Raw genomic sequence first — 19,554 nt, forward strand, 5'->3', positions numbered from 1 at the left:
GTCCGTACATATACATGTTATTCACAATACCCTACGCGTTTCGGGGAAAATAGATCTCTTTCTTCAGGTGGTATATGCATTAATAATGAATAATATGTTTACAACAGTGTGTTCAGTACACATTCCATCAGAATATATGATTAAAAACACGACAGGAGGCCAGGAAAACTATTATTGCCAATGGATGTCTTACCCCCTTGAGGCCTTTAGATGCGATCACTCTGACAATAGAGGCCAAAGTAGCCAGCAAGATGTTATAATTGGACCAGGTACCCTGCATATGTAGGCCAGTAAGGGCTAAAATGCTGTGGCGGACGGACATATACGTGCATTGCATTAAGGTGCTCTCTTTATACGGTAATATCACCTTCAAAAGCATTCATTGGCTCCCAGAATTGGTTGCTTTGCCCCAGTGTCTCTCTCGGGTTGGGAGCTTTTTTAGCTCTTACCGGACTAAATTAGTATTAGTGCCTCTTGGGTAATGCATCAGCAGGCCTCTATGGCTCAGATCTGGAAGATCGCAACATTGGTCTTTGGTTCAGACGTTTATCTGATTTTCTTTTCAAATCAATATAAAAGGTCATGAGAAGATTGCCTTTGGGCACAGCACATAATGCAAGCTGCAGTATGAGTCCTCTGGCCTCCTGTTTCCTTGATTCTGTCTCCCCCCTTCAGTTGCCATTGCTATGGGACATCCCACATAGTTATTACTATGGCGCTGTGTCCCCTGATGTAAGAAAAGAAAATAGGATTTTTAAAACGGCTTACCTGTAAAATCATTTTCTTTGATGTACATCAGGGGACACAGAGGTCCCTCCCTTATTCTTCTTATACACTTTGATTGCTTGGCTACAAAACGGAGGACTCCCAGTAATGGGAGGGGTTATATGGGGGAAGTTCACGCCTTAAAAGGCGTGCCAGTGTCCAGCACCTGATAGTCTGATATAACCCACATAGTTATTGATATGGCGCTGTGTCCCCTGACGTACATCAAAGAAAAGGATTTTACAGGTAAGCTGTTTTAAAAATCATATTATCTGTTATTCTCCAACACACGTACTGAAAGAAATACAATATCTTGTCTAACATGTAAAAAAAATTTTAAGCATGTCATTAATTGCATTAACAGCATTGAATTTACAGATTCAAGTTATGCTGGAACTTGTGGTTCCAAAACAGATAGTACCAAGAAAGCAGCTACAACAATGAGATGTATATACACAAATTGTATCTAAGCATCCAATCAGGGGAGAGATCATTAGTCATCTGCACCATCAAAACATCCAATATTTTTATCACTATAAACTTCAGTATTGTGTATGTCAAATTGAACCATCTACCTATTGCAGTATTTCAACAAGAAAAAGGGCTAATGACTATAGAATAAAACACACCCTCTTTTCAGTTTAAGACACTATTATTGCCTAAAGATATTTTCCTTCCAGAAGCAATATGCTAGAATAAAAAAAAAAAAAAAAAAAAAAAAACGGGTGAACTTTGTGTTGCAAATTACCTAAAACAACTTTTTTTTCTCTTTTTTCCAGTTTAAATAACTTATCAGCCCGTTCATGGCTCTATCTATCTGAGGTGCATAGTTATAAGAATAAATAAAAGATTAAATGAATCATGCCTTACACAAACACACTCGCTCACAATAGCATTTTGAACATTGACGCTAAAATCAGTCAGTCAGCATAGATATATCAATCCCTAGCCTCTCCACAAAAGTCACATACAATCATTGACATAGGGATCATTTTACACCTCATACAAAACACACACAATACATTTAACTCATAGAAATATAAATCCTCCTATCAAATACTAATAACAAGCATCACAAAATCAAATATATGAAACTGTTCTAATTGTATTTGTATGGCAGATGCATACCATTTCCATATTCATCATATACTATGCAGAATTCAGAATCAGTTGCATACGTCTTACTATTCACTCATAGAACTAATACACAGAGTCCTTCTACACCAGTCTTTACAATCACTACAGACTTATTCTAAACTAATTTGGGAGCTGATCAGTCTCCCTCCATTATTCACATGTACAATACCCCCTAACAGTCTAGAAAGATTACAAAGAAATTAACTTAAATTTGTGAACATTCATTAACAAAATGTCATTATCGTCTTTTTTCTTATATAGCAAGACACAGTCACTCAACTTAGCAAAGTATTCATAAATATAAACAAAAATTCCTGACATATATATATATATATATATATATATATATATATATATATTCACGGAATGTTTAAAACTGACAGGTTAGTAATTATGAACAGCAGTGCTCAGCGTAAAGCCAATAGGCACCGTACGTGCATATGTCTCCTTACAAAAACGCTGGTCTCAAGACACGAAAAACCTTGGACTTGGGCTTTCCATGGGTCTGATAATCCCAAAGCCTCCTCCAGATTGATTGCCAATCCAGGAAACCAACATGAATGTAAGATTTATGCAACACAAGAACCTCTTCCAAACTGGACTTGCCAGTTTAGGGAACCAATGTAGGTTCTCCAGGGGTCACAAATTACCCAAAAACCTCATACAGATTCATTATGAGTCTAGGGAACAAATTCAGGCTCTTCCAGGGGTCAATCCCAAAGAACCTCTCCCAGACTGCTTGTCAGTCTAGGGAACCAACATGCCAACCAACATCTCAGGTTACACAGAGTAGTTAAACCTCTGCAAGGTTACCATTTAATATTTTATAAGACCTAGCACCCAGGGTAGCTCATTGTCAACCATGCATCTAATGCACTTACAGTTCAGAAGACCTAACCTGCCTCTGTGTAAATTCTGCCTGGTATAGCGATACCCAGCAACATTCTCTCCCCCTACTGCTGAGAATTCATGGACAACACAATGCAAAACTTGCAATAAAGGTGTTCATTGTCTCACCAGCATGGAGTTAGGTTAGACAGCTACTGGGGTATGCCGATCTCACTGGGGCCCCCAAATTGATGTGGAAAAGTAACGAATGATCAGGCAGTACATTTCCAATAAAGGAGGAGGTTTAACCACTTGACCACTGGGTACTTAAACACCATTAATAACCAGACCAATTTTCAGCTTTCGGTGCTCTCACATTTTGAATGACAATTACTCAGTCATGCATCACTGGACCTATTTGAAATATTTGTCCTTTTTTTCACACAAATAGAGCTTTCTTTTGGTGGTATTTAATCACTGCTCGTTTTTTTATTTTTTGTGCTATAAAAGAAAAAAGACCGAAAATTCTGTAAAAAAAAATGAATTTTTCTTTGTTATAAAATTTAGTAGATTAGTAATTTTTCTTCATAAATTTTGGCCAAAATTTATATTACTACATATCTTTGGTAAAAATAAGTACAAATTGGTGGATATTATTTGGTCTTTGTGAAAGTTATAGAGTCCACAAGCTATGGTGCCAATATCTGAAAATTGATCACACCTGAAGTACTGACAACCTATTTCAATTCTTGAGACCCTAACATGCCAGAAAGGTACAAATACCCCCCAAATTACCCCTTTTTGGAAAGAAGACATTCCAAGGTATTTAGTAAGAGGCATGATGAGTTTTTTGAAGTTGTAATTTTTTCCCACAATTCTTTGCAATATCGAGATTTTTTTTTACTTTTTTTTTTTTCCACAAAATTGTCATATTATCAGTTTATTTCTCACACACAGCATATGCATACCACAAATTACACCCCAAAACACATTCTGCTATTACTCCCGAGTATGGCGATACCACATGTGTGAGACTTTTACACAGCGTGGCCACATACAGAGGCCCAACATGCAGGGAGTGCCATCAGGCGTTCTGGAGCACCCAGGACAATTCTGACATTTCTCTCTAAAAATGATCTAAAAATCATCATTTATTTGCTACAAAATGACATAGAATCCCAAAACATTATATATGTTTTTTTAGCAAACACCCTGGAAAATACAATGGTGGTCGTTGCAACTTTTTATCTCGCACGGTTTTTGCGAATCAATTTTTTGAATGCTTTTTTTTGGAAAAAAAAAATTTTGTGCTAAAAAAAAAACACACAGTAAAATGAGCCCAATTTTTGCATAAAGAAAGTGAAAGATGAAGTTACGCTGAGTAAATGGATACCTAACATGTCACTCTTCAAAATTGCACATGCTCGTGGAATGGCGCCAAACGTCGCTACTTAAAAATCCCCATAGGCGGCGCTTTAAATTTTTTATTTTTTTTGCTGGTTACATGTTTTGAGTTATAGAGGAGGTCTACGGCTAGAATTATTGCTCTCGCTCTAATGTTCACAGCGATACCTCACATGTGTGGTTTGAACACTGTTTTCATATGTGGGCGGGACTTACGTATGCGTTCGCTTCTGCATGCGAGCACATGGGGACAGGGGCGCTTTAAAAAAAAAAAAGTTTCTTATTGTTCATTTTACTTTATTTATTTTAGTTTGAAATTTTTTCCCCAAAAATAATTTTTTTAGATCACTTTTATTCATATTACAAGGAATGTAAACATCCCTTGCAATAGGAATATGGCATGACAGGTCCTCTTTACAGTGAGATATCAATAAGACCCCCCATCTCACCTCTAGGCTGGGAAGCCTGAAATAAAAAAAAAAGATTCTGGCTTTGATCGTATTGGCGAGTCAATAGAAGCACCGGAGGGCGGCGGGAGGGGGGGGGGGATGTCTATTGCTGGGTATTGCAGGGTATCACCGAGTATTGCTGGGTATGGCTCGGTATCTCCGGGTATTGCAGAGTATTGGCAGGGTATTGCAGAGTATTGGCAGGGTATTGCAGAGTATTGGCAGGGTATTGCAGAGTATTGGCAGGGTATTGCAGAGTATTGGCAGGGAATTGAGGGGTTAAATTTCGGTGCGCAGCGATGTGGACACTGCAGATGCAGCCCACAGCGCCGCTGACACCGATCTCTTCCCCCTCCGCTGTACCGATTGGTACAGAGAGGGGGAGGGAGGAACCGGCGTCATAACATGACGCCGGTTTGTTTACAAGTGATCACTCCGTCATTTGACAGAGCGATCACGTGGTAAACCGCCGGGACCAGGCGGTCACGGATGCTCTCGCGTATTAGGGGGAGCGCGAGAGCGGAATTCTGGGAGGACGTCATATTCGGCTATGGGCCGGTTGTTAAGTGGTTAATGAAAACAATAACAGTGAAAATAACAAACAGCTGCAGCTGGGAGCGAGTTCATCACTCAAGGAAAGAAAATCAAGCAAGCCTTATACAATTTCTTGACCATAGAATTACATGTGGTACAATGTGATTGGTTGGAAAGATCTATGTCCTTGTAACTAACCATAAATCTGACACCTGTCATACAAGCAGACAAACACATTCAATTTATTCATTCCCAGAATTCCTACATGTTTATTAAAATGATTTATAATAATTTTCATCTGGTTTTACCCATTAAAATACTTGTATAGAGACAGTATGGTACCCAGCCATGTTAAATCAAACCCTCCTTGTCCTTATAAGACTTCACCAACTCAAGGATAACAGATTTACGACTTTGGGAAAATGAACTTGCAATACCCCACCTTAGGTGTTATGTGTTTTATTGTTTTTCATGATACAATCCTACATATATGTATTCATATACTGGTTTCACAAAAAGGTACTATATTATTTACATATTTGCATATAAAGCTAATTGCGGTATTCAATATTGTCTTAATATATGATTGTTTTAATATATATGTTTTAATTGGGACACCAGCAGACCTTTTTGACCCTGTCAAATTTATGTACATAGCTTTCCCATATTCCACATAATTACTTTTAAACCACCAGTATAATAAGTTTTATCACCCATTCTTGACAATTGTTTTATTACCTTTAAGACTATAGTTCAGCTGCTGTCAAAGTATTTTTCTTCTAAGTGGTTGACTTAAAAACTTACAACAAACTATTCTATATTATAAATATTATTGTATTAAAGCCTATAAACTAATAACTTTTCTTTATATTGAACTAATAACAACTTTGATATGTCCAATACTACTACACTAATAATAATATGCATAATAATATGAATACAAATTAAATTATCAAAAAAAAGTAAATTAAAATGAATAATTTGAAAAACATTGGCTAATATGAAATTCTGCTACAAACGTTAGTGCTGTTTGTTATAAATTACCACTGTCCGTAGTAAGGAGGGTCAACTTGATAAAACCGGTGCGGATGCCCTAACTCCTGTTACGTAATTGTGCCGTTTGGATACCCCGACACATTTAGACACGCTATTTTAAGAACTCATATGGAAGCGTGGGAAGGCCAGGATCCATCTAAGTGCTTTACTACTTTCTAAGGATGGTGGTTGGTTAGCGGTCCCCAATGCTAGATTATATTTTTTGCCATCTCAGATGCGACAGGTGGCAGGAATGGTGGAAATTGACCTTTGGGATCCAATCCAGAAAGTTGATATTTTGTCTCTGTCTAAAGATCCTCTTTCTCCTTGTTGAAGGCAAGTCATTTTTGGAAGCGCCATTCCTCACCTATCCGTTTGCTGATACATAAGGTTTAGGAGGCTGTGTGTGTGTGTCATTATAGGCCATACAAGCTATACACAGTGTATGCCAATCTGGAATAATTTTAGTCTTCCAGAAGTAAATAAACACACTGAGTGTACTAGTCACCAGGGCCAGATGGCTTGCACCCGATGGTCCTGGGGGAACTCGGTCAAGTAATTGCCAGGCCATTGTTCCTAATTTTTACTGACAGCCTACTAACTGGAATGATACTAGCTGATTGGAGAAAAGCCAATGTAGCACTAATATTTAAAAAGGGCCCAAAATACATCCCTGGGAATTACAGACCAGTTAGCCTAACATCAATAGTATGCAAGCTCTTGGAGTTGATAGGGGACTATATACAAAATTTTAGTAATGAGAATATCATCATTAGCGGTAATCTGTAATCCGCATTCATGAAGAGTCGTTCTTACCAAACCAATCTTTTAACCTTCTATGAGGAAGTGCGTTGCCATCTAAAGGAAGGTCTGTAGAAGTGGTGTATCTGGATTTTGCAAAAGCATTTGACACAGTTCCCCATAAACATTTACTGTACAAAATCCGGTCCGTTGGCATGGACCATAGGGTACATGGATTGAAAACTGGCCACAAGGACAATTCAGAGGGTGGTTATAAATGTGGAGTACTTGGAATGGTCAGGGGTGAGTAGTGGGGTCCTCCAGGGTTCTGTACCAAGACCAATCCTATATAATTTGTTCATAAATGGCCTGGAGGAGGGGGTAAACAGTTCAGTCTCTGTGTTTACTAATGATATTAAGCTAAGCAGGGCAATAACGTGTCCACAGGATGTGGAAACCTTGCAAAAAGATCTGAACAAATTAATGGGGTAGGCAACTATATGGCAAATGAGGTCTATTGTAGAAAGAGTACAAGGAAGGGCAGTAAAGCTAATAAAGGGTCTGGAGGATGTTGGTTATGAGGAAAGGTTGTGAGCACTGAACTCATTCTCTCTGGGGAAGAGATGCTTGAGAGGGGATATGATTTAAATTTACAAATCCCTGGTGACCCCACAATAAGGATGAAACTTTTTCATGGAAGGGAGTTTAGCAAGTCATGTGGCCACTCATTAAAATTAGAAGAAAAGAGGTTTAACCTTAAACTATGTAGAGAGTTTTTTTTTACTGTAAGAGCGACAAGGATGTTGAATTCCCTTCTACAGATGGTATCGGCAGGGAGCATCGATGGTTTCAAAAAAACGATTAGATAAGCACACAACGACCACAACATACAGGGATATACAATGTAATACTGATGATTGCGCCTAGTTGTAGAATGACCAAGGAATCGCTTTTTTACCAGACAAGTTCACCCATTGCTGCAAACATTGACCCTTTCTAGAGCTCTCATATTTCAGGAATGAAGTTCAGAAGAGATTTAAAGTTGAAATAAAGTTTGTAAACAAAAAATTGTCAACAGGTAGGGTCAAATGATGATCGTCACCTACCATGGTTTACTTCTACTTTAATGAACACCAAGAAAAAGCAAAATGCCTTCCAAGGCATCAGCAACCACTAGATATAAGTATCACTGAACCTTTAGACTGCTTTCACACCAAGGCGCTTTTGCAGGTGCTACAGCGATAAAAATAGCACCTGTAAAGAGCCTCTCCTCTCACTCCAATGTGAAAGCTTGAGTGCTTTCACACTGGAGCAGTGCACTTACAGGACAGTAAAAAAAAGTCCTGCAAGCAGCATCTTTGCAGCACTGTAGGAGCGGTGTAGCTCCTAAAGCGCCCCTGCCCATTGAAATCAGTGCTGCAGCGGCGCTTTGTTGCCAGTTTTAACCTTTTTTCAGCCGCTAGTGGGGGTTAAAAGCACCCCGCTAGTGGCCGATAAAATGATTGTAAAGCGTTGCTAAAAATAGTGGCGCTTTACCACCCACGCCCCAGTGTGAAAGCAGCCTTATAGAAAATGTCACCAAAATAGATTTCCAGCTTCTGCAACCCTTGAAAATCTGGAGACGCTTCTTGGAGAATAATTTTATTATGCATTTCGGATCTAAGGTCCTATATGACCGCATTCTGCATAGTCAAAAATTGTACACCATCCACTGTATCAGTGGAGCAATTTTACAATCGCACCATTAGGGTTTTTACCACTGTTTTAATAAAATTACATTTTCAGATGTGTGCATGTCATTTACTTAAATGGAAGGATGTTCTGAGTGAATATACACCATTTCTGAAATTAGTTTGCATTTATTTATTTTTTTAGATTTTGCATCTGAATGATTGAATGCCAAGCTTTCATCCTTCATTCTGATCAATGATATTTTATGTTGTGATTTGATGGTACAGCTAATTGTGTTTGTGTGCCCAATTTCTTTTTAATATGTAGAATGGATTTAATCTACCAGTTGCTTGTTTTGTGTTCATACAGTTAGTTGAAGGGTGTCCGAACGTGTTCTTTTCACTTCATTGTTTTAGTCTTTTGGGCAACCAGACTTTTTCTTTCTTCTTTTTTTTTCTTTTTTTTTTTATTATATGCCTGTTTGTGTGTCTTTAACATTTAGGGTGGAGTTGGGAGGAAATAAGAGCAGATCTGAAGTTTCATTAAATTTGCTTATGCCCTATTTCAGGCTTTTTGAGTGGGCCATCTGTCTAAACATCCCCCCCCTCATCTCCTGACCATTTCCTTGACTTATTCATGAACCATGGGAGGGCTGCTTTGTAGTCTCCATGTAGCTTGCTTCAGTCTATCCCAACTGAATACATCTATGTGCTTGCATAACATATATTCCACAGTGCTAGAAATTCTCTGAACTAAGTTCAGATGAATGGCCCTTACTCAAGGTTTTTTTTTTTTTTTTTTTTTTTTCCCCTGTCTTTATTCTTACAAAGATTTCTATGTGAAACTGACCTCACTTGCCACTGAACCCTGTACATTATTCTTGATCATTTTACATGCCACCTGCTGCTAGTGATGTGATGATAAATTTCTTAATGACTGGTTCAATCTTTGCCATTGTTTTAAGGCAATAGTTTGCTTTCATGACTACATTTTTAATTGCCTTACTTTTATAGAATTCATCATTTGTCTTTTTTGTTTTGGAAATGCGTATGTAAATAAATTCCACCAATCTAATACTGAAATTTGTATGTATTAAAACACGGCGATCATTTTCACCCTATGGGGTTTACGTTTTTCACCACAGTATTAATGTTACAGGCTATTAAAATTATTCTTTAGTTTTATTTGTCTTTTTTATTGAAATGTTTGCATACATTAGGCCAGCTGGAACTACTGTATAAGTAAAAAGCAGAAACAGAAAAGCTGTGTGTTTGTGTCTGTTGCTTAATGAGGCAGGCAAAGAGCAGTAACCCCCTAGCAGCCAAAGAGATTTTTGCTTCCCTTTTGAATTGTCAGGTTTTAATTAACTCAGTCAATGCAGACCTAGCATCAGATATATATTTTTTCTTGCCTGCTAAGCAATGTGTAGGAGTAGCCCTTGAACATACTACATCTAGTAATGCCACCTTGTGCTTTTCTCCCCATAAAGCATCAACCATCTTTGTTCAGGCATCATCCAAGGTCAATACCTACTTTCTGGATTGAAATTGTTCCATAGGTGGCAAAATTATGTAAATCTTGATGCCTGCACATAGCTCTGGGCTAGTGGTAAACATTTTGTCAACTCACTGATGCTGCATCTAACCTTGTGCCTAGCCACAAAGTAACTGTCTACACTCAGTGTGATTGCTGGATGGGGTAAAACAAAGGAAACTCTTCCAGGCTAGACTGCAAAAGACCAATGACATTATTCTACTAGACTGCTTCTCTCAGCCTAGGTGCAGCATTGATCTTGAAGAGAAACTGCCCAAAAATGTCAGGCAGAGGGAAAACTAGTCACCAATATTGCCTGTGGTCTCACTCATTGTCTTAGATCTCACACTGCAGAAATACAGCTATTAGGGTTTTGCACAGGAGTAACTAGGTACTCGCACATAACAAGACCTGTACTGCTACTTTTCAGGAGGTCATGTTTTTTCAGGGTATTGGTTGGGCACAATCAGATTTTGTAAATGCTCCCTATAACAATGCAGAGCTTCACTTTTAAGGTCAATACATTTTTTATTATTTACAAAAATTTTGGGAAAAACAAAAGCAATCATCAAGCATAAGAGATGCAACCTGTATTTCAAGGTTGTCTGGATTTATCGTGCCCTGTTATCACCTCCGATAGAGAAGGAGAAAGTGGGGATTTACAATGCCTCAGTATTACCAACCTCGCAACTAGGAGGGTGTTAGTCACCACCACTCTGGTGTAATGGGGAAGAGTATCTATGCCTAAGTTCAGTAGCGCTAGGCTAGAGGATAGCTGTACGGGAATAACTATGATTTCTGAGATCCAGGGTATCCAGAATTTTGCTTGTTTTTTACAAGCCGGGAGTGTTGTAAAGCTTACCCACTTGTCCACACTCCCTCCAACAAAGGTTGGATGTATGTGGTTGAAATTTGCATAGTTGGTATGGGGTCAAATACCAGCACAACATTATTTTGTCTATTAGCTCTCATAGGTTGGCTCTTCTAGTGGCCTTAGCTTATTCCCACTGAAAGAAGTTGCAGGTTTGGTTTAGATTTACAGAAAAAAAATGTTGTCCTGTATAATCCCGTAGGTAAGGGAAATGCCACCTTTGGATGGCTTAGGTCTATGGAGGTAGTTAGCAATTTCTCTAGGGATTGGGCACATTCCCAGGGTTGTAGCGGGGAAGTTACTCTATTTGTAGGTAAGTGTAGTATTCTTTCCCCAGCAGTTGATATTCAGATTGAAGAGTCGAGAAGGATTTTATGTCACCAGTGTGGTATAGATCATTCAGCCTCTGAATATATCTGCTATGCCATTCAGCTAATGAGATATTGTGGATAGCTACCTGACAGACCCTGATCTCTCAGATCAACATGTCCTATGCCCCCAGTCTATCTGTGATTTATAATTTTTCTGAAGGCACACCATGCCCTTTGGTTATTCCACACACCTCTATTTACAATGTCCTGCAGAGATTTAAAAAAAGGAGTCAGGGACCACTATTGGTAATGTCCTGAAATTATGGAGTAATTGAGCCAGGACCATCAATTTAAAGGCCTGACCAGGAGAGCTCAAAGTTGGATACCAGTGACTTTGTTACATACTTTTTGTAGAAGGGGAGCATGGTTCCCATTAACAAGGATTTGGTTGAGCTAGTAAGGCTGGTACCCAGATAAGAAATGCATTTTTCCTTCCACACAAAAGAAAAGTTTTGCTGCAGCTTCTGTTTCAAGGAGGGTCTATACCCAGATTTAATATGTAGGATTTAGTTGTGTTCACCTTATAGTATGAAACAAATGTGGCATAAATGCAGCGCATCCTGCACTGCCCCCAAGGAGTTTGCCACATTTGTTAGCATTAGTATGATGTCATCAGCAAATAGGCTGATAGAGTGGACACGACTACCAATTTTAAAACCAGTGATAGCTGGGTGCGAAAGAATGTATGAGGCTAGGGGTGTCATTAAGAGATTAAAGATTAATGGGGTCATGGGGCAGCCCTGCCTAGTCCCGTTTGTAATAAAGAAGGGTTGGGATATCATAGAGGACATTTGGATATCTTGGCATACTCGATAACATTCATAACCCTTCTAGTGGTGTATCAAGGTAGGCAATATATCCATAAGTCTAAATACTATAAGTGTCGCATAGAATTTTGGTCATTATTCAGCAATGAAATTGGCCTAAAGTTTTGCGGGGTGTCAGGTTTTTCCCTGGTTATATATAATGATAGCTTTTAACATTTCTTGGGGAAAAGAGGGAGAGGCCGCAGCAGAATTGAACACCGTGGTTAGGTATGGTGCCAATATATAAAATGTTTTCAAGTATTCTCTGCTATGCGATCATGCCCTGGTGTTTGTTATTAGGGAGGGAGTCTATGACTTTGCTTACTTCCGCCAAGGTAAAAGGGGCATTTAATACTTATACTGGGTGTGGGAAAAAGTAAGTAGGTGTATTTTATTTAAAAAAAAAAAAAAATTGATATGTCAGCTAGTGACAGCTGCAGGGTCGTGGGGTCCCTGCACAAGTTGTAAAGAGAGTCATAGCAGCTGAAGGCATCGGCGATCTCCTGCCGGTTCAGCACCTTTTACTTGGTAAGAGGGTGATATAAAAAAGGTATTTAGTTTGGTTTCTGTAGCCATCTGGCCAGCATTTTGTTTGCCTTATTACCACTGGCATCGTAAGTGATGTTCAGACGTCTAGAATTTCTTTCAAAGTTCTCCAATAGGAGAGTACATAGGTCTCTCTGTAGATTAGTAAGTTTGGTGCTTAGGACCGGGTCATGATTGGATTTATTCCTTCTTTTATGTTGTTTTATTTCTGATAATAAATGGTCTATTTGCTGCTGCCTTTTCCTCTTAGTTCTAGCTCCTAATTGAATACATAGTCCCCACCTAAAAGACTTACGGGTGTTACACAATACAAATGGGTTAGTTACAGATCCTTAATTAAACTGAGAATTCCAGAAGATTAATTTATAATGTGGACTTGGATTCTTAAGTATGCAGTAGAAAATGATTAGTTCTCCATAGAAATTTGGATTGTTAAGCACAAGAGTCTACGATCTTGAGAGTTATGGAGGCATGGCCTAACCAAGATTTTTTTGTTTATAGAGGTGTCCTGAATCTTTGGCAAAAGCCATTTGTCAGATAAGAACAAGTCAATCCTTGAATAGGTTGTATGGGCCGCAGAAAAAAATCTGAAATCTTTTGGTCGTGTGGAGACCCTGCCATATATCATAGAGGTCATATTGGCGGAGGAGGGATTGTAACAAAGGTGTTGATCATTTTTGTGGAGTCTGGGGAAGCATTAAAATCCCCACACAGTAGTACGGCTCCGTGTTTAATCTTTTCTACTTTTCGTAGTAATCTGTTTAGGAAATTAGTCGGATGCTTGTTGGGTGCATAAATATTTACTAGTGTCTATCTTGTCAAGTTTTAAGTCACAGATCAGTAATACAAATCTACCTCCTGGGTCACTGATTTGTTCAACCAACTGAAAGGTGACAGTGTCCTGAATCGCGATCAAGACTCCCCTCTCTTTGCCAGAATAGTGGCAAAGAAAGTATGGGGGTAGGAAGCGGAGGAGCTGATTGGTGAAAATTTGTCTCCTGTACGCACAGTATGAGAGTGATATTTAAGAGCCTTGTCCCACAGGAATGAGCGTTTGCTGGGCGATTTAGCCCTTTGGCATTTATCGAGAGTAGATTGACATATTGAGATTACTTATATATGCTGACATCAAATGCCAGGGTATTACTACATATTTAGTGTGATTTAGCTGGGTGGTAGCGTACGTAGAGTATCTTCCAGAAGTGATGTCTATCATTGTGGGACGTAGTGGACGTAGGCATGGTGTCCAGATCTGGAATATAGTGGTCGGCTCATAAACAGAAAAAACCCCAGAAAGACAAACAGCAGTCATAGAACTAAAAGGTGGATCATTGATCAGTGTGCAGGAAAACACTGCAAAGGGCAATTGGGGTAAATAGTTACTAGCAGGAGGGTTTCCTTAACCATTTCAGCCCCAGAAGGATTTGCCACCTTCCCGACCAAGCCATTTTTTGTGATACAACACTGCATCACTTTAACTGACAATTGCGTGGTCGCACACACAGATCCCAGTTCTTGCTCTGTCACGAGCGATCACGCATTGGCATACGGGGACACTCGGCGGCACGCGCCTGTGACGTTTTAAAGGAGTGACATACAGCTACGGCGATTTGCGCTGCCGCAGTATAACTGCGGCGACTCGTTGGATAGTGGTTTAAGCAGACTAAAAGGATAAAGTTAAACTAAGGCTGTGCAGCAGATTGAATGCTCAGGTGGTAGGTGATGAGGTTGAAAAGCACTTGTTGCCATTCTGAAGTTTGTTGGGCTGGGGTGCAATTTTCCCCTCTCAAATGATGTAGGTTTGTCCAGAATTCCCCAGAACCTCAGGAGTTACAAACCTTTTTCTAGTGTATGAATGACATGAGTGTCCCCATTTCTGAAGACAAGTTTGGGCGGGTTCCCAAATTTATAAGTTATCTTATTGTCTCTCAGGGATTTGGTGGTTGTGCTAAGCTTCTTCCGAAGTTGCAAAAAATTGCAGATGCTCATATAAAGATGGGAATGAGTCCAAGTTGCGGAAGGTGGTTAGAAGCTACTCTTTCACATGATAAAAATTAATGTGCATGAGCACATCTCTGGGTACATGCTCAGGTATAAAGAATGGTTTGGGGATGTGATGTATCTTGTCTGCCTTTTTTGAGCTTAAAAAAACTGTAATGTGCATGGACCCTTAATGTGTAGTTTGGGAGCATGTTTTATTTTTTGTGTGTTCTAAAAATCCATTGTGTACCTCAATTTGAGCCACCAGGATCAACTGCAAGGGTCACAAAGTGCCTTGAAAAAGTATTCATACCCCTTGAAGTATTCCACGTTTTGTCATGTTACAACTCTAAACATATTGAGATTTTATGTGATAGATCAACACAAAGTGGCACATAATTGTGAAGTGGAAGGAAAATGATGAATGGTTTTCAGAACTTTTTACAAATGCATTTCTGAAAAGTGTAGCATGCATTTGTATTCAGCCCTCTTTACAACTGATACCCTAACTAAAATCTAGTGGAACCAATTGCCTCCAAGGGTCACCTAATTAGTAAATAGAGTCCACCTGTGTGTAATTTAATTTCAGTGTAAACATAACTGTTCTGTGAAGCCCTCAGAGGTTTGTTAGAGAACCTTAGTGAACAAACAGCATCATGAAGGCCAAGGAACACACCAGGCAGGTTGCAGATAAAGCTGTTAACTAAAACAGCGGGTGTCTCCCGCTGTGTATTGAAGTCTGTCCGGCGGCCGTCCATTGTAACAAAGCCCGCTGCCTTCTCGTCCGTGAAAGACAGAACACTGATACAATGCTGGGAAACTGTATCAGTGTTCCAAAATAGATAAATCCAGGCTCTCAGAACTCTCACCTCAAGATGAAATAATCAGACAAAATGAAAATAACCCCAAAAGCTTCTCCTTTGCTTCTCTGTATACAATGACCAAGGAATTGTAGATAAAGCATGTAGTATACACTTCTGCCACTAGAGGGCCATTTCCAGCTCTTGAATATAACACTGCAGCTTATGGACTTGTAATTCCGTGGTATAAAACTTAAAAAGAACACAGAAGAGAGGGGGAAAGGGAGAGAGAGAGGGGACTCCAATCGTGTAGTGGTTTCGATGAATGGACAAATTTATTAAGCAATAAAAATACTCACATTTGCAAGAAAAAATTCAAACAGATAGAGTAAAATGGAGATCTGGCGTTTTCTGACAGTCTTACGCTGCTTCCGGTTTGTCCTACGGTCACTCCCTACGCGTTACGTCACGTCATGTGACTTCTTCATGGGGCTTGCTTCGGCAGCACATATACTAAAATTGGAACGATACAGAGAAGATTAGCATGGCCCCTGCGCAAGGATGACATGCACAATTCGTGAAGCATTCCATATTACATGAAGAAGTCACATGACGTGACGTAACGCGTAGGGAGTGGCCGTAGGACAAACCGGAAGCAGCGTAAGACTGGCAGAAAACGCCAGATCTCCATTTTACTCTATCTGTTTGAATTTTTTCTTGCAAATGTGAGAGTCTATTTTTATTGCTTAATAAATTTGTCCATTCATCGAAACCACTACACGATTGGAGTCCCCTCTCTCTCTCCCTTTCCCCCTCTCCTCTGTGTTCTTTTTAAGTTTTATACCACGGAATTACAAGTCCATAAGCTGCAGTGTTATATTCAAGAGCTGGAAATGGCCCTCTAGTGGCAGAAGTGTATACTACATGCTTTATCTACAATTCCTTGGTCATTGTATACAGAGAAGCAAAGGAGAAGCTTTTGGGGTTAATTTAATTTTGTCTGATTATTTCATCTTGAGGTGAGAGTTCTGAGAGCCTGGATTTATCTATTTTGGAACACTTGGTCCAGTTTTTTCTCCTGCTCTTCACTTTATATTTTCACTCAACGGTGTGTTATTTCTGAATTGTTGATTGATTTTTTATTGACTTTTATTTTCATTTTTTCATATTTAACTCATAATTTTTTCAGTGGCACGATTTGCGCAGGACTCTTTACTCTATTTATTTTGATGCGATAGTTTGTGTTAACTATTTTGTCCCGCTGCATTTTATATTTAGTAACACTTGCACTTTTGTATCACTCCACTGTTTATCGTATATTGGTACATTTTCTATTTTTCCATTTCTTACACATACCTAGCTATATTTTCACGTTTAGCACTCAGTAGCGCGAGGGTCCATTTTTTTATATTTGTATCAGTGTTCCGTCTATCACGGACGATGAGGAGGAGGTGGGGCTTTTTTTACAATGGACGGCCACCGAACAGACTACATTACACAGCGTGAGACACCCGCTGTTTTAGTTATCAAAGGTGCAGCTGGGCTGCAGGTGGACATTCTTTACCCAGTAGCTGCTGCATTTCTCACCCTAGGCTTATATTTCTAGTCAATACGTTTTCCCAGTTTTTTGTGGTAAAATTAGGTGCCTCGGCTTATATTCGGGTCGGCCTATACTCGAGTATACAGTGGTGTGAAAAAGTGTTTGCCCCCTTCCTCATTTCCTGTTCCTTTGCATGTTTGTCACACTTAAGTGTTTCGGAACATCAAACCAATTTAAACAATAGTCAAGGACAACACAAGTAAGCACAAAATGCAATTTGTAAATGAAGGTGTTTATTATTAAAGGTGAAAAAAAATCCAAACCATCATGGCCCTGTGTGAAAAAGTGATTGCCCCCCTTGTTAAAACATACTATAACTGTGGTTGTCCACACCTGAGTTCAATTTCTCTAGTCACACCCAGGCCTGATTATTGCCATACCTGTTCACAATCAAGGCATCACTTAAATAGGAGCTGCTTGACACAGTAAGGTCCACCAGAAGATCCTTAAAAGCTACACATCATGCCGAGACCCAAAGAAATTCAGAAACAATTGAGAAAGAAAGTAATTGAGATCTATCAGTCTGGAAAGGGTTATAAAGCCATTTCCAAAGCTTTGGGAATCCAGCGAACCACAGTGAGAGCCATTATCCACAAATGGCGAAGACATGGAACAGTGGTGAACCTTCCCAGGAGTGGCCGGCCGCCCAAAATTACCCCAAGAGCGCAGCGACGACTCATCCAAGAGGTCACAAAAGACCCCACAACAACGTCCAAGGAACTGCAGGCCTCACTTGCCTCAGTTAAGGTCAGCGTTCATGCCTCCACCATCAGGAAAAGACTGGGCAAAAATGGCCTGCATGGCAGAGTTCCAAGGAGAAAACCACTGCTGAGCAAAAAGAACATCAAAGCTCGTCTCAATTTCTCCACAACACATCTTGATGATCCCCAAGACTTTTGGGACAACATTCTGTGGACCGATGAGACAAAAGTGGAACTCTTTGGAAGGTGTGTGTCCAAGTATATCTGGCGTAGAAGGAACACTGCATTTCATAAAAAGAACATTATACCAACAGTAAAATATGGTGGTGGTAGTGTGATGGTCTGGGGCTGTTTTGCTGCTTCAGGACCTGGAAGACTTGCCGTGATAAAAGGAACTATGAATTCTGCTGTCTACCAAGAGATCCTGAAGGAGAATGTCCGACCATCTGTTCGTGTACTCAAGCTGAAACGAACTTGGGTTCTGCAGCAGGACAATGATCCTAAACACACCAGCAATTCCACCACCGAATGGCTGAAGAAAAACAAAATGAAGACTTTGGAGTGGCCTAGCCAAAGTCCTGACCTGAATCCTATTGAGATGTTGTGGTATGACCTTAAAAAGGCCGTTCATGCTCGAAAACCCTCTAATGTAACTGAATTAGGACAATTCTGCAAAGATGAGTGGGCCAAAATTCCTCCAGGACGCTGTAAAAGCCTCATTGCACGTTATCGCAAACGCTTGGTTGCAGTTGTTGCTGCTAAGGGTGGCCCAACCAGTTATTAGGTTTAGGGGGCAATCACTTTTTCACACAGGGCCATGATGGTTTGGATTTTTTTTCACCTTTAATAATAAACACCTTCATTTACAAATTGCATTTTGTGTTTACTTGTGTTGTCCTTGACTATTGTTTAAATTGGTTTGATGTTCCGAAACACTTAAGTGTGACAAACATGCAAAGGAACAGGAAATGAGGAAGGGGGCAAACACTTTTTCACACCACTGTATACGTTATACAGAATTTATACAGTGCTGACAGCTTAACGCAGCACTTTACAACTTGAGGGTAGACCGTACAATTACACTACACTTTCATACAGTAGGAATCAGAGAGTGTATTCTATTTATAAAGATTTCACATTTGGAATTTTCACAGTGAATGTTTTTTGAACTTTTAAATAATTTGCCCATCATTTTTAAAGAGGATGTGCCCTTGCCCTCCATAATTTTCAAAAGGGATTTGCCCATCAGCAGGAACATATAACATAATAGAGAAATTCCAATAACAACCAAGATTCAATCATGAAAGCTGTTGCATATGACCTGTATGATTTTATATTTAAACCTTGTAGCCAAGTCTGCATGTAAAAATAGTCTTCATTGCAGGAGAATATGAAAGAGATTGTTTTTGCCAGTTAGAATTGACTACGTAGAAATCCTTGTTTATTACGACAGGTTTCACATGCCTCTTAACACAGCTAATATTCTAGAAGTTAGACACAAGTGCAGTTGTCAACCTTTCTAAAGAGGTGCTAAGAGGTGTCAGTACATAACAATGTCAGCATATTAGAACATGAAGAATGACATTATCCAATCAGAGTTCTTCACTGACACCTCTGTTCTCACCCAGCAGGTGCCTCTTCTACAGCTCACATCCATGTTTCAAATGGTTGTCATGGATACTTTGCATTTTTTACTACATTCACCTGTTGCAATATGATTACAAGAGTTCTGTTTCATATACCAATAATTACAAGGGAATTCAAATTACATTAAATTTTAAC

At 39.4% G+C, this 19,554-nt stretch overlaps 1 protein-coding gene and 1 non-coding gene across 2 annotated transcripts in view; both read left to right on the forward strand.

The window, feature by feature from the left end:
• PCCA (propionyl-CoA carboxylase subunit alpha) overlaps positions 1–19,554 on the forward strand; it is a 1,052,859-nt gene that overhangs the window by 782,766 nt on the left and 250,539 nt on the right. The window lies entirely within an intron of this gene.
• On the forward strand, positions 15,961–16,068 carry LOC143986238 (U6 spliceosomal RNA). The gene has a single exon (XR_013276452.1). It is a non-coding gene; the product is annotated as a U6 spliceosomal RNA (small nuclear RNA).

Source organism: Lithobates pipiens, unplaced genomic scaffold (genome assembly GCF_037356315.1).
Source record: "Lithobates pipiens isolate NorthernLeopardFrog02 unplaced genomic scaffold, aLitPip1_a1.2 Scaffold_16, whole genome shotgun sequence".
Classification (NCBI taxonomy): Eukaryota; Metazoa; Chordata; class Amphibia; order Anura; family Ranidae; genus Lithobates; species Lithobates pipiens.